The following is a 14291-nucleotide window of genomic DNA, read 5'->3' on the forward strand; positions in this document are numbered from 1 at the left end:
ACAATAGACACCTCCAATCCTCCATGACATTAAGTTGACAGTCTTTATCTGCCATTGTTACTTAAAACATGGGAAAAGTGTTTCTTTGAACATTCCAAAAGGTACCGGATGTGCTGCAATTCCCAGCCTACCATTTGTTTGTAAGGCAAGGCTGAGGCAAACTATAGTTCTGGACCGCTTAGTTATACACCAGTGACCAGAGAATTGCATACATGTCTCCCAGCCCACTGTGCTCCCTGAAGCATGTCCTTTAGACTATTATGTAGGATTTGGACAAGGAATCTTTCCCACCCCCTAAAATAAAGGGAAATTCTGAATAGACAATGTTTCAATTTAATATTGTTCCACTCTCCACTGTGTAAAGAATAATATTTTTTTTAAGTATAGCTACAATGGGTTCATTCAGCATGTTTAGCAATGACAGACTGTGAAGATTTTCCAGAGTTAAAGAAAATACACCTATCTTCTTTTCTGGGATAAGAATAAAACGGATACTTCTCAGTGTTTGTTATCTCTGAAAAAAACAATTTTCTGTCCGGTGGGAATGAAAGTTTAATGCTGCAGACAGTATAGGTGTATTATGCTAAATCATAATATGTTCCAGAATTCTGCAGTTCTTTGTAGCATGGTTGTATTTTAATAAGGAAGAATGGAATAAAAAAGGTTTTTATGAACTCCTGTTTCTTGCACCAAGAAAATAAAGTTTATTATTCAGACTATTCAGATTTTAAATGGGAATTCTTGGAATTATTGATGTTACTTACTGTAATTTGGACACGTGTATGCATCTGTATATATTCACATACATAGAACACCTCCAGTATTAATTTTACGGCACATCCATATTTCAAAGTGAGGTGCTTTTGGACTGTAATGAACTGAAAAATAAATAAATAAGGAAGACTTCAAATAGAATTTACAATAACAAAATGCATTCTAAGAATGCTTGATCACCATGTAGTGAAAGAAAAAAAAAAAAGGAAGAACTTCACAATTTCTTGTTATTCATTTGTTTCTTTTAAAATACTAGCTGTACTTTGTCTCTTTTATTTTGCATAATAATAAAATGTGAGAGCAATCACGGTATTGGGAGTGCAATTAAGCTTCAGCACAAAGAGGCTGGAGTCTCAAAACACAATGGAGGTGCTGAAGTAGTGTTGTAGATTTCAGAGGAAAGTATAATTGAGTGGACCTAATAACACTCTAAGTCGTAAGCACGCAAATTTTTTACTGGCCTGTCTTTCGAACTACTGCACAGAGTACTTTTAAGACAAGTAGATGCATGTTTTAAATATCTTGAGATTGTGGTGGCTGAGATGTGTTCCATTTTCCCCAGCCTCCTTATTTATGCATATCCCAGTACATGTAAAGTTAGGAAAAATGTGGCACCAGTTCAGAGAGAACTGAGCATTTGTACTGAATAAGATTTAGCTTGAGGAATAAACAAAAAGTAGCCATACTATAATATTTTCCAAATCATCATTCAATTTATGGAATAACTTTAACTTAGTTAATGCTTCACCAAATTATGAACCAACTCCTCCCTGTTTAGGAGTGGACATTGCAAGGCAAAAGAAAAACCATTACTGGAAGTAGATATCCAAATGATACCTAATGTTTAAGTTTGGATCCTGTAACACAGTCCTTTGCTTTACAAACCCTGAGAATCATGATTAATTATACTGACAGATTCATAGTTTTTATTACAGAAACAGTACGGTTACCAGTGTTTACTAGTCATCAGTGGTTTGGGGCCCTATGGAAGACTGTCATTGTTACACCATCTCTTTTTAATCAGTGAATTTCAGCACAATTTTTCATCATTATGAAATAGGTTTTTTGAAGTGTCATTCTGTATGGCTAAATTTAATACATGAGGAGTCTCCCACAGTGTTAGACTGGGAGCAACAAGAATATCTATCCATGAGTTTATTTGTCATATAACTGTATGGAACGAAGACTTTTTCTTATTCTGCTGAGAAGTAACACTTCCTACTCAAGTGATGTCAGAGATCCGTGTGTGACATTGTTCAAAATATAGCAACCACCATCCAGCCAAGAATTTGGAATATCATTCTTTTAAGGAAATGAGTTATATGTTCTCCTCTTAAGAAAACATTTAAGCTTAAATTTTAAGCACATGGTTTTACTTTGTCCCATTTATTTAACATTAATCACATAGTTACCGTTTCGCTGAATGGGGATGGTATTACACATGTGCTTAAAGTTAAGCATTTGATTAAGTGTTTTGTTACAAGACTTTGCATTGTGCCCTGTAGCATATCTAAAATAAGTTTTAGCAGATTCAGAAAGCTCTAGAGAGAGCCTAGTGCTGCGGCGTAGCTGTCATTTTACGTTGACATCAACAGGATTTTCCTAATTTAAACCACTGTAATTGAAAGCAATATTGGACCTCGATGTCAGGCAGACACACCCAGGCTGCTCTGCAGCAGCAGCAGCAGCATCATCACCACCACCACCACCACCACCACCACCACCACCAATTCATTAAGTGAATAATTAGGGCAGGTCACAAAGTTGTTCCAGTTACTAAATGATTCATGTCTATTGCAGGTAACTTTGGATTTTGCTACATCACAGCAGCAGAAAGGAGCTTCTGGTAGCTCCTATGAGATAATTGCAAAAAATGACATGAGGAATGAAATTGTTTTACATTTCAGCCCAAAGGTATGGAACTGGAAACATGAAAAATAGTTATCATAGGTACTGGCAGATACCAGCTATTTTGATCCCTACATTTTTGGAAATGTATTATTTAAAATTACTTGGATTTTTGTTGTTGTTGTTATTTGTTATCAAAATAACACAGGAAATTTCTGTTCTTATTTAAAATCCATATTAATAATGTATCTTACCATAGCTAAATTAATCATGGTAGGTTTGAACTCAGTATGCTTCTTTTCCTGCCAGACAATTATTGCCTTCTTTCTTCCCTCATATTTTATTTTTTTTCTAATTTACTTTATTTTTTGAGTGATCCAATTATGCATTCATTATTGTTTTAATATAAAATTTGGAGAGAGATTGGGGGGGGGGCACACTTTCTACCATATCTATTTGACTGTCGTATTATCTTTCCATAATAACCTATAGCACACATTCTTTGGGATCGTATTTGCTTTTCCACATATTAAAAGATCGTTTGCCAGACTGACAGGAAGGCTGTATGCCTCATTACCTTTCCTCACTCTTTCTTTTTGCTACCCCCAGAAGATTGCTGATGTATTTCACCCTTACCAAAATCCATTCTGTCTTGGAATAAACTTGCTAACATCTCCTCGCTTTTGTTCCAAATGCCTCACCCCAAACCACTTGCCACCAGTCTAGAAAGTCCTTTTGAGCAGCTCCGTAATTCCATGTCTCTATCTCCATCATGTTTCTTACTTGTCTTCACTGTTGAAGCTGCCTCTTGTCTTTCACCTTTTTTTTTATTTTTATTTTTATATTTCTCCCAATTTTCAGCCACACAGATTATGATTCGCTTCGCTATATAGTCATTGTAGTAAGTGGGCAGAGGAGCGCAGCGTGCACAGATTAAGTGAGAGAAAGGCCGACCCTCAGCTCAGCTGCAGAACCTCCCAGCAACACCTGAGAGAAAGGGTTTGGGTTTGTGTTTCCACCAGCATTTCTGTTTTGGAAGGGTTTGGTGTTTTTTTTCTTGAGCGTTTGCTTATCTCAAACTTTCACTTCAGAGTTCATTGCACTCTTGCTGCTGAGGTATCTCAGGAAAAAAGAGAAAACAGCAAGACTCCCTTGGGCAGCAAGGCTTCATCTGTAGCATGAATCATCGTGCTTGTGCTAGTGTCAGGATGCTTTCCAGGCTCAGCCTGACATTGAGAGAATTTTGTTTCTCCAGAGTTAACAAAGCACCTTACTATGGAGATAGAGAAAGGTGCAGAAACAGAGCACTGAATAACAGCTCTCCATTAAATAGATTTTTTTATTATTATTTTTAACCCAAGTACGTATTAAAAACCAAACAAACCACAACAAACAAAAAAACCCCAACCCCCCCCCCAAAAAAAAACCCAAAACAAAACAAAAACAACAAAAAAAAAACAACGCAGGAGCAGGACATCAAAGCAAAAGGCCCTTTCTGCCTTCAGTGTGAAACTATCCCCATCAGAAATTCATGTATGTCACTTAATGGCCAGCTTAAAAGGAGCATCTGCTTATCAGTTGGCTTTTGCTTTTTATGCAATATTCCAGCTGGGCTGGCTGAAGCACAAACAGGTGAAAATGACTTTTCCAAGGTCATTCTACATGAACTCAGCCCATAATAACACTTAGGGCTTGCTTATTCCCAGTCCTTCCTACAAGCCCATGCATCGTGTATGCATTCCTATGTGGTTAAATCTTTGAAATGATGTATTATCTTTTGATGATATATTCTTTAAGAAATCCAGTTGTTATGAACAGAAATTATATTTACTGTAAAGACAATGATCTTGTGACTTTATTTGATATGCAGGTGAGTGTTCACATTTCCATAGGAATTTCATTGTAATTCAGGATCACTTAAATACTAATTAAGTTGTCTCTTCAAGGTTATTTTATTATAATGCTCATACAGTTTGTGGTTTGGGTTTTTTTTCCTTCAAAGTAAAATTTAAGCTGATCTGTCAAACTCAAATTAAGGTCCTAAACCTCAGACTCTAAGGAGTATATAAGCAAAATGGTACAAGCAGCTTTAACTGCTTCAGGGATGGAAGAAGTTAGTACATCAGGTGAAAATTTTATGAAATACCCAAGAATCTTTCAAAAAGAGAGAATGCAAAATAAACTCTAAATAAAAAACTGTGCTGGCTAAATTCATATCCCTTTAGGAAGAGCTCAGGATACCAAGTCTACGTCCAGAAGTGAGTGAAAACTTTATATAGAGAATCGGTCTCCTAAGACTGACATAGCATCCTAAGGAAAGTAGTGATGAGCACCTTGAAATCAGGAGATTCAGAAGAGGCAGCCCAGGATTCAGGCTGTCCTCCTTTACAGAAGTATTGTGGAGTACTGAGACTCACTTCAGGCAAGTCAGAAGGAACTCTGACTCGGGTACACGGGAAATCTTCTGTGCCTTTTTCCACAGCTTTTGACTTACTACACAATGGGGCTTGATGGCATTATCTATTTATCCGATTACAGTTGTAATTACCTGATTCATGTTTACTGTAGGAGGATGTCACTTATGTATGATGACTATTCTTCTAAATGCTAGCTGGGCATTTAGAAAAGTATTTCATGCCAGAAGCTTCTTTTTCTAGCCAATCTAGACTCCATCTATGTATAATCCTTATAACAGAAGTACGCTCCTTGCAACACTCCACCTTGAGGAATGAGTTGTTCTTCAGAGGTAGATGAACAAAATGAAATGCAAAATTTGCACGAATTTTTTTAACCAATTACTTTTTTTCTCATAGGCAGAACATGGGAGATAGATCAGAGGAGGGGAAAACACAATCCTGCAAGCAACTGCCTTCCTTCTCATTATCCACAGAATGCTTTGGTTTGTGATCAGTCCTTTCAGGGGTCCTAGGTTCCTCTTGTGGTCTCTGTTCAGCCCTCAGGCTCAGGTCTTTCCTCTGATACAAATCCGTTCAAGTCTGGTAGTCAATTTGATCATGCTCACCCCTTTTTAACAGAAGTTCTTAATATCCTCTTCCATTGTTTCTTCTTTGCTGATGATTTTACACTGATCAAACCTTGTGCCCTGCAGACAACTAGCTTTCTGTGATCATTAGGACTCCGTTCTCATTTAACTTCCAAGGGTAAAAATTTGCTGGGTAAGGGATGAAAACCCATCTTTGTGAATATATTTTCAAACTCAGTTCTTCTGAATGCTGTTTCCTGGATTTAATTAACTTGTAAAATCACAAGAATACATGGATAATGGCAACACAGTCTCTATGCAATTGCTAGAAAAAGTGGCTTTCAAGCATAGCTGGCCTCCAAAAGTAGCATACTGCAAATTAATAGCAGCTCTTGTCTACCTAATAATGTCTTGTGTCTTCTGCACTCAATGTCACTTAGCTTTGAGTAAAAAAAACCCCAAAAGCAAACAAACAAACAAAAAACCAAAACAAAAACCCCTGAACAAACTGAATTAGATTAATGGTTTCTTTTTTTTCCTCATGAGACTTGAGACTTTTCTACTGTAGGAGTATATAACAACTACAGAACATGATATAAGAAAACATTCTTTTCAAAATAAGGGTGGTCAAGTACTGGAATAGGTTGCCCTGAGAGGTTGTGGAATCTCTGTCCTTGGAGATAGTCAAAACTCGACTGAATATGACCTTGAGCAACCTGGTCTAACTTCGAAGCTGGCTCTAACTTCAAAGCTGGCTCTGCTTTGAGAGAGAGGTTGGACCAGGTGATGTCCAGAGGTCCCTTACAACTTAAATTATTCTGTTTCTGTGTCAAATGCAGCATTACCTTGTGCAGTCCAAGAAGAGCTTTATATAACATGAAAGCACAAAATACATGCTATGTTCACAGCTTCTTAATAGAAAGAACATCACTTTATAGTGAATCCCTTAGCAGATCCTTTATTCAAGTCCTTACATTTCTCTTTGCCACATTTTTGTCTGTAAAATGGGAATATTATTGTATTTCTGCAAGCGCTTAAATTAAATAGCAAATGAATGCAGTGACTTGCTTTTCTTCTAAAAAAAAGAAACAAAATGTTAAATTTTGTCCTTAAATTCTGTTTTATTATAGCTACAATTGTATCCACTGTTTTTTTAATGAAGATTATTTGTGTTACCTATTTCAACCTCCAAATCACAAGCATGCAAGTCTTTGCATTCCACTGTTTTGTCTCTAACTTCATGTGTTGAGGAATGGTTGGAACAATTTTGAACTTTATCCAGCTACTGCAAAGATATCACAAATACTTCAGATCATAGTTTTTTCCAAAACTGTAGTTCCAGGCTGTAAGAGAGCTCTGTGTGACTGAAGACTTAAGTAGACTCATGAGATTAGTAGCAAACATTTTCATAATTAGAAACAGCAATTGGCACTTCCTGATATCTGATCATTTACTAGTATATTTTAATTTAATTTTGTTTCAAACACATACCTGTACTGTAATAGCTATGGTTTATTTCCTTTTTTAAAAGGAAATTTTATTTTTGCAAGACTGCCTAGATTATTATTTCAATTGGTCAACAAGTATTCAATCCATAACTCTTCAAATCATCATTCTGATTTGATATTCATTTTTTCTGCTTGCACATTAAAAAGCTAACAGTACGTAGTAACAGTAGGCAACATAAAATGTCTCTGCCAAACTTGGTCAATAATTGCATAGCGTTTCCAGCTATAATTAAAATTTTTCACAGTCTATATTCATATAGCATTCTTTGAGGTTAATTTGGTTTAGATCACTGCAAAATCATTTTCATGTGGCATATTTCACTTGTTACAAATTGCACATTAATTCATTGAAAATGTACAGCATGTATCTTAATTTGAAAATATTTAGAAATTAAAGTTACAGTATCAATCCAGCTAATTCCTAGTTTCTAATAACATTCAAGAAAAGAAAATCCTTCTCATTCAGGAGATAATGACATCAATGAGTTCTAGCATGCCACTGTGAAGGACAGGCTCTTCCAAGTATTAGGATGTCCTTATTTCGGCTGAGATGATAGAGTTAATTTCCTTTCTATTAGCCGGTATGGTGCTGTGTTTTGGATGTAGCATGAGAATAATGTTGATAACGCTCTGATGTTTTTAGTTGTTGCTAGGTAGTTGTAGTGCCCACGCTACGTCAAGGACTTGTCAGCTTCCCACGCCCTGCCAGGGGCACAAGAAGCTGGGAGAGCACAGCCAGGACAGCTGAGCCAGCAAAGGGATATTCCCTGCCATAGAGCGTCCTGCTCCGTATAGAACTGGGGAAGGGAGCTTGGGAGGCAGATTCACTGCTCAGCAGCAGACTGGTCATCAGGTTGGGGTTTTTTCCTTCCGTTGTGGTGAGCAATTGCATTTGTGCATCGCTTGGTTTTTTGATTATTATTATTATTGTTATTATTATTATTACTCTCCTCCTTTGTTACCCTATTAAACTGTCTTTATCTCAACCCAGGAGGTTTTTTTCCCATTCTCCTCCCCATCCCCTTGGGGGAATGAGGGGTGAACGAGCAGCTGCGTGGTGCTCGGTTACCAGCTGGGGTTAAACCGTGACATGGGATTACCTCATCTATCTAGTTACGAAGCTGAGGGACTTGCATCCACTTGAACAAGATCAGAGGTCCTAATTTTAGGATAAGTAAACCCTCAGTATCAGCTGAGTGACTTTTGGGACCATCCTTCTTAAGTATCTATTTTAATACATTTCTTGGCATATGGAGGCAGGATCCAGTCAAGGGGAGCATGGATATGAAAAAAAGGTGCTTAAGGAAGAAGAATCTGTATTTTTTTTCTCTTAAAACCCTAGACTGACATGTGTGCTAGAGTTCAGGCCTTCCAAGCATTGAAGATTGGGAGCCCAAAGACAGAAAATTACTGGAGCCTTTTAGAAACACAACTGAGATTTCATTCTATGTGAAATATGACTGCTATTATGATTTGGAAATCATAATATTGAAACTCCTGAAAATGTGTTCACACAAAATTTGAGTCATAATGGGAGTGAGTCACTGTCTGAAGTGTCTAATTTGGAAAGCTAGTCTCCATATGCTCCCTTCTGAGTCATCACAGAGTCTCCAGAGAGAGGCCCTGGGCTCCCCCAGACCTGAGTCTGCGCAGTGGACAATGTCTTTCCACTGGCTCTAGGAGAATTATAGTAAAATTTCTATTTCAATTCCTTAATTTCAGGAATGACAGATCTCATTCCTCTCAACGTTCCTTAATAGTATTGAGGAATAGATATGCACGTGGGACAGTGTGACATACAAAATCAAATTGTATCAGATTTATCAGATTTTAGTATTTCTTAAAAATAAATGAATTGTTTGAAAACATTTTTAGCTATACAAGAGTAAGAGCAAACATAGCACAAAAATACCGTGTATTCATGCTTTATCCTGTACTTCTTTTATTCTCTATATTTTTGTTTAAATCTGAGAAATTGTAATAAAAGAAATAACATAATAGAACAGACTGCATATTCTCCCTCACCTTCCTTTTTAATAGCTAATTATGACTTTCCAATTACTGTATAAAAATAATAACATTTTAAATGTTTCATTAACAGGGGACAATAGCATATATATGGAGGGAAAAGTTAATGAAATGTAATGTATGTTTGAAGGAGAGCACAAAAAATCTCCTTGGCAAAGACTATAGGCAAAGTTGGACTGTCCAGAAATGTTCTTTGTTGACAATTGTCAGACTTTTAGAATAAATAATATACAATAATCCTCTCTCTTATTGCAGCATCTCACTGTTTCACATTTTATATGCTCAATTTCAATACAAATTTTATAAGGGAGGACCTTATATTCTAATATAAATGTAAAGTACTCTGGGAATTTGTGTGCCCTATGAACAATAAAATGTCAAAACCAATCATGTCATCTTTTGTTTCTGTGATCTCACAAGACACTTTTTGGTGTAAGAAGACAACCTCAGCTCCCGGAATCTTATCAGAGCCCTAAATCTTGGCCCGAAGACTGTCTGTCCTTATCCACAGTTCTGTGTAAAAGGTTCATGTACAACACGTGTCTGTTTGTACGTATATATAACTATGCACACACATGCTTTTACTTATGCACTCATTTTATTAGACATGGCTAAACCACTTTGGAGTTCAATTCTGTGAATATTTGTAGGAAATTTAAATCCCACCAAATAAATAATTTAGTTAAAAACGAGTGTATAAAGATATTCATTTTCCTTCTCCTGATGGCTTGGTCCACCAACGCAGTTCACACTTCTTAAAGCAGCTGCCAAAACTCAGGCAAACTCTGCATATATTTTAAGCATAACTTGTTTTATTTAGGTGTATAAACCAGGCTGAAAACAAAATGGTCACTTAGTATGCAGAGTAATCCTTTCTTACAGGACTTTCATCCCAGTGTCAATAACCAAGTTCCTAGAACCTGTTCCCTTCCAAAACCTAATTCTGAATAAAGCATTACAAAAATTCCCTGCTATCTTGTACTGCTCGCTCTATAACATCTGCTTCCACACAAAACTTGTGCTGACAAAAAATGTACTATGTAGATCCACCAAAACCTAATAATTTTTACTATATGCTAAAATGAATACTTTGAAGATTATACTTAACAACACTGTTTCGTTATACATGTAATAATCAAATATTTTTACCTGTAAGACTAATTGATTATAAGATTTATGATTATTCAATTCAGGAACAGAAAGCCAGTGCCATATATCAAATTAAATGAGTTGTCATTGATGTGAGAATCTCTAGCAGAACTACTACAGAGAGGACATTTTTTTCTTTTGTGTAGTTTATTAGAGGCCTCCAGTTGTCACTAGATGCAAGTATATCACACAAACAAACTTTAAATATTCCTGTGGAAATACACATATAACTGAAGATCAGGGACTTTTCACTGGAAAATATGAATACCAAATTAATTCCAGAAAATTGTAAATTTCTTCACCACTGCATCAATACTAGAAACTAATATATTTTCTTCTAAAAAGCTCTTAGAAGAACTAAACATATTACTATAACAAAAAATTCTGAAGCAATACTGTCATAGCCCCTGCTTTTCAACTGAAATAGGTAAGCTACCTTCACTAAATAATCCACTGGTGTAAATATAGAGCAATCTAACAATTTTTAGTGTAGCCAAATAAATATACAAAAATAGCTCCAAAAAAGCTAAGTTCTTGAATATGCATGTTGCATAGTCAGACAATTACGTACAAATAACCTGCTTAATGACTAGTAGGTATAAAATTTTAATTTTTTTGAAAGATTCTTTTCAATGAATTATGAGTGTTTGGTTTCTTCTCTGATTATTACTGTTAAGTGAAGATTTATGAATAGGTAGAATTCATGTGATACAGCTATAACCACAGCGTGAAGAAAAGACCGAAGATGATATCAACACAAGATGTAGAACACTTTCTTAGCCAGAGTCCCTCGGTGGGCTCCTGTCTACAGAAGAGGAGTTTTCTGTCAGACCAGACATGTTCCCTCCCACCCTGGTGCTTGCAGCCTGGCTAAGATAACACGAGCTGAACAGAAAAAGGGAAGGGAAGCGGCTGAAAGGGGGGTGCGTGGGGTGGGGGGGAGATGACAATAAAGAAAATGTTTTCTTCCTCTATTCTGCCAGTCTTGCAGCACCTGTGGATTTTTAAATAGGAAGTTTGAGGAGTTATTGGGTGGCATGGAGTGCTGTGGTGTGGCAGCTCACGGCAGGGAGACCCATGGCTGCCCGCTCTGGGACACAAAGGGTCCGCCCGAGCAGCGGGGCAGCGCCAGACCCTCCTGCCCCCATGGGGCGACAGGTCCCGTGTCCCTCTGCTCCCTGCCTGAGGTCCCATGGCACTCAGGCAGCCCAGAAGGTGGAGCGGTGGCCAAGGCCCATCAAGTACTTCGTTGTTTGCTGGTGAATTAACTGCAGCTGAAAGAGTCTCCCCTTGCAGATTGTCTCGCCTCCCGTCCAGTGCAGTTGGCCCCATCAACGTATGCGGCAGAGATTTTTGTATTTTCTTTTCCCTGTTTCATCAAAACGGTTCTTGCACGCTGGGACAAAAGCCAACCTCAAACAGTAGGTTGTTTGGCTGCTCTGTGCAACAGCATTGTGCCATCCCGAGAAGCTTTGGCAGCTGGTAACGAGGGACTACAGGGACTAAGATCCATGAAGTACATGGCTTCTTTAGAAAAATGCCCTTCGTAGTGCAGAGGAGCTGAATGGGGTGCTGAAGATGGGGCTGAGGGTTTTATAAATATTCAGAGCCACTGGAAGTGCACCAGTGCACGGGGGGTGGTGGTTGTGCGAGCAGAGGATGCTGGCACCCTCAGGCTGCGGTTATTGCTGAGCTGTGCTTCTGCAGCAGCCAGCCCCTCTGATGCCCTGTGACAAGGTTGGTCTTGGGAAGGGGGTGATGGATTTGTCCCTGGCTTAATTATTATATTAATTTAATCACTATCGCACATCTGATTCTTATTACCTCTTTTGTTGTGGGAACTGGCGAGTGTGTGATCTGACTGACCCGTCACTAGATTTGTTTACTTAGCGACCCTTTGGCTGACTACTGCTGCTGGCATTAAAGAAAATATTTATTTTTTAAAATACGAACCTATATATTTAAAAAAGTAATGATGTGGGCAATTCTACATAGGTCACATAGTGACAATCCCTTCAGCTTTATTTGCCCATCTTGCAGCATTTCGCCTTGTACAATGTAGTTCTTATGCAAAACCAAAAGAGTTTGAGAGAAATGTTTCCATCAGTTCAGCTTCTCTGTGTATCAGGTTCAAATGTTACTTTAAATGCCCAGCATTCCATGTTTCTGATATGAGATATGAGCAAGTTTGTAAACACTTTTTTTTTTTTTTTAAAGCGATCTTCCTATTTAGTGATTGTGAAGCACTTTGATAGAGCCGAAGTTTCTTCACGTCAAGGCAGCCTGTCTGAAACAGCGGGATCAGAGGAATACCAGAGTATGTCTGAATGAGTGTGTGTGTGCATGCTGGAAAAAATACATGAGTACAAGAATAGCTATAGGTTGCACAGTGATTTCGCTCCATCACTAAAATCACCCAGGCTAAAAAACCGAAATGCATACAGAAAGAGGTTAATACCAATTATAAACTCACAGCTCATTATGTACTTCTCAAACTAATACAGATACAACATGATTTAAGATTGGAAACTGTGGCTAAAGGAATTAGTTGGCTCGGCATGAAACTAGGTTTATTTAATCAATGTTGCTTCCACTAGAAAAGTGGATTAGTTTTTCTTTAAGACAGAGTTAAAAGTTTTGCAGCTAATTTATTTTAATAAGCATTCAGTCACTGACTGCTGCAGAAAAGGGCTAAACTGTAATGAAGAGCCAGGAAAGAAAGCATGACTTAATTATTTTTCTGGGGTGGATAATGAATAAATTAGCTACGCTGTAGGCTTGCCGTTTGTATAGAATTTATTACTTTTGCTTTAAGAACCATATCATGACAAAGTCAATTTTTCTCCTGACTGCAAACTGATTGATGGGGTAATGTCTGGTTGTGAAAGACTTCCTCTTCATCATTGTGTTGCCAATGTTGGTATCACAAAGTGAGTTTGAAGTTTTCCTGAGTGCATGATCTCCTACATAATTACAGATGACAATTATTTTAATTCCTTTTTTTTAACAAGCTTTCTAATCATGTAAACTACAGAACGAATAACTTAGATGAGACCAAAGATGCACGTAGCTCGAAAACCACTTTCTTGGTTCTTAATTTGTTGCCACAATGTCTTCTACGTGAAGAGCTAAGTACTGTATTTAGAATGACAGCAGGTGTTTTCACAGGAAGATGTGTATGAACATAAAGACTTTGCCAAGGAACAACTAAAGAATGATCTTGCAAGTGTTAGAAGGATGAAAATTTTAAGGAGAAAGATTAATAATTTGACGTGGCATTGGGAATACAAGTTTGACTGAATTCCCACTAAAGACAGTGGGAGACTTTGATTTAAATGGGAGCTGGATTTGGTCTGCTAAGTGTAAGAAAAATGGTGACTATAAAATGAAGAAAAATGTAGAATAAATATCAGGACAAAAAATAAAAATGAGCTGTGTGATTTACTGCAGTGCGAATCCTCCCAGCAAAATGAAGAAGCACACTCAGTTAAGATAATGAAAATGAGATTAAATAAAGCATTAGAAAAAGTATTGTAGAAAACTTCACTTTGATGAGCAAACTGACTGTTTTACAGGCCCTGTCCTCTTGGGACTTTTCCTTTTTTTTTTTTTTCTTGACATGTCCATTCAATATACAAAGTCTTCAGATATATTGCTTAGGATATATTTTATTCTCTGCTCCTCCTCAATCCAAGATACTAAACATTGACATTGGAGCTTTATTATCTCTCCAGTAAGAAACTTTCCACTGCATAATTTCCGATGCACTCTGAGAAAAAGAATTTCTTTCAAATATTCTGTTTCTTGGTTTGACAGTCAAGTTAGCAGTGTATCATGTTTTAATTAAAAGAAAGGAAAACAGACGTTACTTGTTTTGAATAACTTTGTCAGAGGATTTGTTGAGTAGGGTTTTTTTGGGGGGTTGGTTTTGGGGGTTTTTTTCTTTTTTTTTCTTTTGAGGGAAACAGTTGCCTTGAACTTGCAAAGCAAAAATGGAAAAG

This window comes from Grus americana, chromosome 8 (genome assembly GCF_028858705.1).
Source record: "Grus americana isolate bGruAme1 chromosome 8, bGruAme1.mat, whole genome shotgun sequence".
In the NCBI taxonomy this organism is placed as follows: Eukaryota; Metazoa; Chordata; class Aves; order Gruiformes; family Gruidae; genus Grus; species Grus americana.